Here is a 9,888-nt window from a genome sequence, read left to right on the forward strand (position 1 = left end):
TCTTGGTTTTCGTGACAAACATAGTTATGGGCAGTTGTTGGCGCGTTTTCTTTTGCTTGGCTAACAAGGCTCTGTATGGTGCAATGGTGTTGTCAAGGGAGGCCTTAAAGTGTATAGAGCGAGTCATGTTGGGATCCCAAAGTTCTGCCATGCGTTGCAGATGTGCAGCAGTTCTGTTCATTTCTGCAAGCCGCTCTAGCGTTAGGCCAACATCTTCTTCTTCCTCAGATTCTACAGCTCCCTCCTCTTCTTCACTCGCTGACCTGGTCAGCTCCTCCAGATCTCTGTCTGTCAGCGGTAGGCCATGTTCATCAAGCAAACCATTGACTTCCTCTGGTGTCATGTCAACGAAGCCTTCTCCACCCAGTGCCTGTGCCAGCTTCACAGACTTCTGGACTGCAGCATCTTGAATTTCTTCGGGAGCAAATCCCCTGTGATCATGCACCACTTCTGGCCACAATTTCCTCCAGCAGGCATTCATTGTCTGTGACTTCATATCCACTAAGGCACTCTGAATGTTCTTCAGACAAAATGCAATTGTGTACTGACGCCAGTAGGCCTTCAATGTGAAGTTTTGATCAGCTTCCATTGCTTCCACGATGCTTCCAAGAGAATTGCGCGTGTACAGTGCCTTAAATGCGCGGATAATACCTTGATCCATCGGCTGGATAAGCGATGTGGTGTTTGGTGGCAAGAATTCGACTTGCACCCCATCATGTTCATCTGCCAGGTCATCATGGCCTCCAGCATTGTCCATTAGGAGAAGCACTTTGAAATCTAGTCCTTTGGCAGCCAAATAAACCTGCACCTGTGGGATGAAGCAATGATGAAACCAGTCCCGCGTGAGGGGTTTTGTAATCCATGCTTTAGGATTATGCATCCAGTACACTGGCAATGCATTCTTATTTCTGTTCTTGAGGGCTCTTGGATTTTGTGACTTATAAATTAGCCCTGGCTTCAGCAAAAAGCCTGCTGCATTCCCACACATGACCAAAGTCACTCTATCTTTCATGGCCTTAAAGCCAGGGGCTTTGGCTTCATCTTGCATCAAGAAAGTCCGTGAAGGCATCCTCTTCCAGAACAGGCCTGTTTCATCCATGTTGAACACCTGTTCTGGATGGTAGCCCCCTTCTGCAATTAGATCTTTAAAGGTGCGCCGGACAAAGTTTTCAGCTGCACCTGTATCTGCTGAGGCAGCTTCTCCATGCAATGATACACTCTTCAGGCCATAGCACCGTTGAAATCTGTCAAACCACCCTTTGCTTGCTGTGAATGTGGCTGGGGCTGAAGAAGCAGAAGATGTTGATGGCTGGGGGTCTTCAGAGTCATCTACAGAGAATGACAGGAAAGGGAGAGAGAAGTGACTTGAATGAAAGCATACAGTCCTTCCCTCCTAACATCCCTCCCTCCCTCCTTCCATCACTCCCTCCTTCCATCCTTCTCTCCCTCCCTCCCTCCTTCCATCCTTCTCTCCCTCCCTCCTTCCTTCCCTTCTCTCCCTCCCTCCTAACATCCCTCCCTCCCTCCTTCCCTCCCTCCCTCCCTCCTTCCATCCCTCCCTCCTTCCATCCCTCCATCCCTCCTTCCACCCTTAACACTTAACACTTAAATACAGTATGTAATGACAGAATAAAAAACCCCAGCCCTTACCTGCGTTTCCCTCATCTGCATCGCCTCCTTCTGTGTCTTCAAGACGGTTGTACAATTGCTGTGCCTTGGTCCTTATGGTGTTGGTATCCAAAGCAATGCTCTTTTTGCGGCAGTCTTGTACCCACACAGACAAAGCAGCTTCCATCTTCATAAGGCGTTTGTTTCTAGGCGTCACTATTCTTTTTGCACCCTTGTTGAATGATATCAGAGAAGTTTGCCTTATCTTCTTCTCCTCTTTCCTAATGTATCGCACAGTCGATTCGTTGATCCCATAATGCCGACCAACCTCTACATTAGAATGTCCCGCTTTCAGCATGTCCAAAAGTTCAATCTTCTCCTTGATTGTCAGCATCTTCCGGGTCTTTTTAGTATTGCCGGCTCCACTACGGGTGCAACGTTTAGGTGCCATCTTCCACGAAGTCTTCACAAAGAGCTCCAAGACACAGATGCAAGACACAGACGCAATTCACAACTCCAAACTCCAAGACAGAACTCCAAGACAGAAACGGCTGCAAAAGTTGCAAGTTGCAAAGCAAAGCAAAGCAAAGCTGAGCAAACAACACTGATTGGCCGAGATTTCTGCCCATCAGCAATGACAACGGTGATTGGCTGAAATTTTGCTGTATCACCATTGCCATTGCAATGGCAAAGCTGATTGGCCGAGATTTCGGCCAACCAGCAATGCTACACGTCAGTTTGGTCAGTTTGGGCGGGAAAAACCGGGCAAGTACTGTATTTTTAACTTTTTTTTTTTTTAAAAAAATTGCGATGTAGCCTGTAAAGCGTTTCGCAACGATCGAGATGGTAGCAATTGCTCAAAAATCGCAAATTAGCCTGTAAAGCGTTTCGCAACGATCGAGATGGTAGCAATTGCTCAAAAATCGCAAATTACCCTGTTCGCAATGGTCGGGGACGCAATAACCGGGGGATCACTGTACTGCCACCCTGTGGGTGTGGCTTATTTTTTGGGTGTGGCTTAAGGGTCATGTGACTGGCTAGGAGTGGCTTACCGGCCATGTGACCATCATCGTTCAAGTGAACTGTTAAGTCCTTGACTTACAACCTTACCAGTGTCACTTGCTGGGGTGACAATTTGCTTTGCGTTTCCCGTGCTCTCCTTCCTGGGTCAGGCTGGGTAGCTAAAGGAACGGGTGCTGCCAGAAGCATAAATGCTGACAGTGTCGCTTCCACCCATGCCTTATGCTTGCACCTCAGGGGGGAGGTGGCCACGTGAGGCTGGAGGGGAGCAAGGCAGGAGAGAGGGAAGCTCATCTGAGGCCAAGAAGGAGGAAAGAGGAAAAAAGCAAGGAGCGCAGATGCTGCAGCAGCAGCAGCAGGGGGAAAAAGGAGAGCTGAGCTGAGCCCAGTAATCCAGGAAGTGACAGCCGCCAATCAGCCGGAACTGCGCATGCATCTTCATTTCCGCCGGTGGAACTGTGTTCCACCCCGTCCTACCTGCTGCCCACCCCTGATCCCAAGGAAGATGAAACAGTAAGGAAAGGAAAGGATGCTGAGAATTAAAAGAATGGAGGTTCTCCAAACTGCACACAATCTTAGCTAGAGGTTTATTTTATTTTTATTTATTTATTTATTTTGTCCAATACACAATGAGGGTTTTAGTGGGTATATATCTATATACATATAGTAAAATACATGATGAAGGTTATAGAGGAGATACTCATAGTAAAATATATCTTAAAAAGAATAGAAAAGAAGATATAGTAATAGAACATATCAATGAAAGAATAGAAGAAGATATAGGAATAGAAGGAAGGTATAGGAGATATAGTAGAGCAATAGGACAGGGGACAGAAGGCATCTAGTGCACTTGTACTTGCCCCTTACTGACCTCTTAGGAATCTGGATAGGTCAACCGTGGATAATCTACGGGTAAAGTGTTGGGGGTTTGGGGATGACACTATGGAGTCCGGTAATGAGTTCCACGCTTCAACAACTCGGTTACTGAAGTCATATTTTTTACAATCAAGTTTGAAGCGGGTAATATTAAGTTTAAATCTGTTGTGTGCTCTTGTGTTGTTGTGGTTGAAGCTGAAGTAGTCATCAACAGGCAGGACGTTGCAGCATATGATCTTGTGGGCAATACTTAGATCTTGTTTAAGGCGTCTTAGTTCTAAACTTTCTCGGCCCAGGGTTGAAAGTCTCCTGAACCCCTGCAAACCTCCAGCAGCCCCCCACTCCACTTGCAGGGAGTCTTTCCAAGGAGACTTAAATGATTTAGCCAGGTGTCTAATCAATGAGTCAATGTGGAGGGTTTTCAGTTCTTCCTCAGGGTGTTGGTCCCAGTTTCATTTGAACAGGTGTCATCACCAACTCATTTTCATAGTTCTCAGCCCATAATCTCACAAACCTTTTTACTCAGTACATTTGTGGGGATCATTCTGTTGCATTGAGATCCAGCAATGTGCAATAGCTGCTAAAAAAAAGAAGCCAACACAGTCCTAGGCTGAGTTAACAGACTCAAGATCACATGAAGTGTTAACACTATTTTGTGATGCCTTGGTAAGGCCACACTTGGAATACTGCATCTAGTTTTGGTCTTCACAAAAAGATGCTGAGACTCTAGAAAGAGTGCAGAGAAGAGCAACAAAGATGATTAGGGTACTGGAGGCTAAAACATATGAAGAACAGTTGCAGGAACTGGGTATGTCTAGTTTAATGAATGGATGGACCAGGGGAGACATGATAGCAATGTTCCAGTATCTCAGGGGTTGCCATGAAGAAGAAGGAGTCAAGCTGTTCTCCAAAGCACCTGAGGGCAGGACAAGAAGCAATGGGTGGAAACTAAACAAGGAGAGAAGTAACTTAGAACTAAGGAGAAATTTCCTGACAGTCAGAACAGTTGATCAGTGGAACAGCTTGCCTCCAGAAGTCTGTAGAGAATCTCAGTCATCCAGGTGATGGTTGTTCCAAAGGTGCTTTTCAGAAGGCAACTGGACTTCCTTGTTTTTTTTTTGAAGACGTTTCACTTCTCATCCAAGAAGCTTCTTCTGTTCTGACAAGTCTTCAAAAGAGAAACAGGAAAGTCCCTTTGCCTCCTGAAAAAGCACCTTTGGGACTTGCTTCCAGAAGCTGTGAATGCTCCAACACCTTAGGTTTAGAAGAAGAGATTGGACAACCTTGAAATGGTATAGGGCAGTGATAGAAACATAGAAACATAGAAGTCTGACAGCAGAAAAAGACCTCATGGTCTATCTAGTCTGCCCTTATACTATTTCCTGTATTTTATCTTACAATGGATATATGTTTATCTTACAATGGATATTATGTTTAAATTCAGTTACTGTGGATTTATCTACCACGTCTGCTGGAAGTTTGTTCCAAGGATCTACTACTCTTTCAGTAAAGTAATATTTTCTCATGTTGCTTTTGATCTTTCTCCCAACTAACTTCAGATTGTGTCCCCTTGTTCTTGTGTTCACTTTCCTATTAAAAACACTTCCCTCCTGGACCTTATTTAACCCTTAAACATATTTAAATGTTTCGATCATGTCCCCCCTTTTCCTACTGTCCTCCAGACTATACAGATTGAGTTCATTAAGTCTTTCCTGATACGTTTTATTTATTTTATTTATTTATTTATTTATTATTTAGATTTGTATGCCGCCCCTCTCCGCGAACTCGGGGCGGCTCACAACAAAAAATATAAACAATCGTACAAATCCAAATAAATTCAATAAATTTAAGTATTTAAAAAAGTTTTAAAAAGAACCCCACTATATTAACAAGCACACACACAAACATACCATACATAAATTGTACGTGGCCGGGGGGAGGTGTTTCAGTTCCCCCATGCCTGACGACAAAGGTGGGTTTTAAGAGCTTTACGGAAGGCAGGGAGAGTAGGGGCAGTTCTAATCTCCTGGGGGAGTTGGTTCCAGAGGGTCGGGGCCGCCACAGAGAAGGCTCTTCCCCTGGGGCCCGCCAACCGACATTGTTTAGTTGACGGGACCCAGAGGAGGCCCACTCTGTGGGACCTAATCGGTCGCTGGGATTCGTGCGGCAGAAGGCGGTCTCGGAGATATTCTGGTCCGATGCCATGAAGGGCTTTAAAGGTCATAACCAACACTTTGAATTGTGACCGGAAATTGATCGGCACCCAATGCAGACTGCAGAGTGATGGTGAAACATGGGCATACCTAGGTAAGCCCATGACTGCTCTCGCAGCTGCATTCTGCACGATCTGAAGTTTCCGAACACTTTTCAAATGTAGCCCCATGTAGAGAGCGTTACAGTAGTCGAATCTCGAGGTGATGAGGGCGTGAGTGACTGTGAGCAATGAATCCCGGTCCAGATAGGGCCGCAACTGGTGCACCAGGCGAACCTGGGCAAACGCCTCCCTCGCCACAGCTGAGAGATGGTTTTCTAATGTGAGCTGTGGATCGAGGAGGACGCCCAAGTTGCGGACCCTCTCTGAGGGGGTCAATAATTCCCCCCCCCAGGGTAATGGACGGACAGATGGAATTGTCCTTGGGAGGCAAAACCCACAGCCACTCCGTCTTATCCGGGTTGAGCTTGAGTCTGTTGACACCCATCCTTATGCTTAAGTCCTTCCACCATTCTTGTAGCCCGTCTTTGGACCTGTTCAATTTTGTGAATATCTTTTTGTGAATGTTCCAACACCTTAGGTTTAGAAGAGATTGGACAACCTTGAAATGGTATAGGGCAGTGATTGCAAACCTTTTTTCCTCGGGTGCTGAAAGAATGTACGTCACACTATCGTGCAAGGCGAGTGCCCACACACATAATTCAATGCCTTAGGAGGGCAAAAATATCTTCCCCCACCCCCCAGAGGCCCTCTGGAGGCAAAAAACGGCCTGTTTCCCAACTTTTTGAGTTCTGGAGACCTCACCTACAAAAAGATATTGACAAAATTGAACGGGTCCAAAGACGGGCTACAAGAATGGTGGAAGGTCTTAAGCATAAAATGTATCAGGAAAGACTTAATGAACTCAATCTGTATAGACTGGAGGACAGAAGGAAAAGGGGGGACATGATCGAAACATTTAAATATGTCAAAGGGTTAAATAAGGTCCAGGAGGGAAGTGTTTTTAATAGGAAAGTGAACACGAGAACAAGGCGACACAATCTGAAGTTAGCTGGGGGAAAGATCAAAAGCAACATGAGAAAATATTATTTTACTGAAAGAGTAGTAGATCCTTGGAACAAACTTCCAGCAGACGTGGTTGGTAAATCCACAGTAACTGATTTTAAACATGCCTGGGATAAACATATATCCATCCTAAGATAAAATACAGAAAATAGTATAAGGGCAGACTAGATGGATCATGAGATCTTTTTTCTGCCGTCAGTCTTTTTCTATGTTTCTATGTTTCTGTGTTTCTGTGTTTCTGTGTTTCTGTGTTTCTGTGTTTCTGTGTTTCTGTGTTTCTGTGTTTCTATGATGTTTCTATGATGTTTCTATGATGTTTCTATGATGTTTCTATGATGTTTCTATGATGTTTCTATGATGTTTCTATGATGTTTCTATGATGTTTCTATGTTTCTATGTTTCTATGTTTCTATGTTTCTATGTTTTTGGTGGACCCAGAAGGCTCATGTTTCGCCCTCCCCAGGCTCCAAAGGCTTCCCTGGAGCCAGGGAAGAATAAAAACGCCCTCCCCCATCCCCCCGAAGGCTCTCTGGAAGCCAAAAACACCCTCCCAGAGCCCTTGTACGACCCAAAAATCAGCCGGCTGGCACATTGGACCTGAGCTAGGGCAACAGCTCATGTGCCAGCAGATATGGCTTCGCGTGCCATCTGTGGTACCTGTGCCATAGGTTCACCATCACTGGTATAGGGTTTCCTGCTTGAACCGGGGGGTTGTATTAGAAGATCTCCAAAGTCACTTCCAACTTGGTTATTCTATTCTATTCAGTTCGGTTCTGTTCCTTTCTGTTTGCCAATGATTTCTTGGGGACACAGTGTCCACCATCGTTACTGGCACTGCAAGAATTGTCTGTGGTGTTTGAGCCCCTGAATAAGTGAGCTTCATGTCTGCATTGGTTGCTGATCAATTTCCGGTCACAATTCAAAGTGTTGGTTATGACCTATAAAGCCCTTCATGGCATCGGACCAGAATATCTCCGGGATTGCCTTCTGCCGCACGAATCCCAACGACCGGTCAGGTCACACAGAGTTGGCCTTCTCCGGGCCCTGTCGACTAAACAATGTGATCTGGCGGGACCCAGGGGAAGAGCCTTCTCTGTGGCAGCCCCGACCCTCTGGAACCAGCTCCCCCCAGATATCAGAGTTGCCCCCACCCTCCTTGCCTTTCGCAAGCTCCTTAAAACCCACCTCTATCGTCAGGCATGGGGGAACTGAATTTTTTTTCCCTTCCCCCTAGGCTTATAGAATTTATTCATGGTGTGCTTGTTTGTATGATTGGTCTCTTAAATTGGGGTTTTTTAAGATTATTTTTAATATCAGATTTGTTACATTGTTTTCTTTATTGTTGTTAGCTGCCCCGAGTCTTCGGAGAGGGGCGGCATACAAATCTAATAAATAATAATAATAATTATTATTATTAGCTATCTTCAGTTCTCTGGGTCATGGGTGTCAAACTCGTGGCATCATGTTTGCCGTCGTGTGATGTTTTTCATTTCCCCCTTCCTGGAGCTGTGGGGGGCGACTGGGCATGGCATGTGATGCATTTGGCCCACAGGCCAACAGTTTGAAACTCCAGGCTAGGTGTTCACAGCTTTTTGTTTCAGTCCATTCTTGTCTGGATGTGTGAAAGGGGTCATTGTCTTCAGCCCATCCCTTCCCCCTGCCCCCCCCCCGGGGGGGATTTTTTCTCAGATTACTTGCAGTTCTGTTTTTGACACATTTTGTGTACTTTGGATTTTGCTTCCCCAGTTTACACTTCTACTTTTGTATTTACACCAATAATATGCAGACATAAAGAAGAACAGAGTTGAAAAGGACTTTGGAGGCTTTCTAGGCCAACCGCCTGCGAGGGCAGAAAATTCTATAACGGTGATGGCGAACCTATGGCACGCATGCCACAGGTGGCACAAAGAGCCCTCTCTGCAGGCACACCAGCCATCGTCCCAGGCAAATGCTCTATCCTCCACATTGGCAAAAAGAATCCAAACCACATATATGAACTGAATAAACAAATTCTCGCAGCCAACCCACACTCAGTAAAAGATCTTGTAATACTAATATCAAACGACCTAAGTGCTAAATCCCACTGCAACAATATCGCCAAAAAGGCTTCCAGAGTTGTTAACCTGATCCTATGTAGATTCTGCTCTGGCAATCTCTCACTATTGACTAGAGCCTACAAAACCTATGCCAGACCCATTCTCGAATACAGCTCATCTGTCTGGAACCCACACCACATCTCAGACATCAACACTCTCGAAAACGTCCAAAGGTATTTCACCAGAAGAGCCCTTCACTTCTCCACTCGAAACAGAATACCTTACAAAAATAGACTAACTATCCTGGATCTTGAAAGCTTAGAACTGCGGCGCCTAAAACACGATTTAAGTATTGCCCACAAGATCATATGCTGCAACGTCCTTCCGGTCAACAACTAGTTCAGCTTCAACAGCAACAACACAAGAGCACGCAACAGATTCAAACTTAATATTAACCGCTCCAAACTTGACTGTAAAAAATATGACTTTAACAATCGAGTTGTCGAAGCGTGGAATTCATTGCCGGATTCAGTGGTGTCAGCCCCCCAGCCCCCAACATTTCTCCCTTAGACTCTCCACAATTGACCTCTCCATGTTCCTAAGAGGCCAGTAAGGGGCGTACATAAGTGCACTGATGTGCCTATCGTCCCCTGTCCAATTGTCTTTCCTTATCTCATATCTCATATATTTTCTCTCCTTCCCTTCTCTTCTCTCTTACTTTCTATCTTTATATATATTACTTAATGTCTATTCTCTTTCATATGTATTGTATATTGGACAAAGAATAAATAAATAAATAAATAAATAAATAAATAAATAAATAAATAAATAAAATACGCTCCACCGCACATGCACGCAGAAATGGCAGAAATGTAGGAGAAAGCTAGGGCACACTGGGGGGGGGGGGGAGAAACTGCGGAGGCGTGGATGGCAGAAACGCAGGAGAAACAATCTGGAAGCCAAAATGGGGGCCTGGTGGGTGGGGTGCATATGCTGTGGGGAGCTAAGCATTTTGGGGATTGTGGCATGCACAGATGCATTTGTGTTTGTGTGTGTGCTTTGGGCACTCGG

The sequence above is a fragment of the Erythrolamprus reginae genome, chromosome 2 (genome assembly GCF_031021105.1).
Source record: "Erythrolamprus reginae isolate rEryReg1 chromosome 2, rEryReg1.hap1, whole genome shotgun sequence".
NCBI lineage: Eukaryota > Metazoa > Chordata > Lepidosauria > Squamata > Dipsadidae > Erythrolamprus > Erythrolamprus reginae.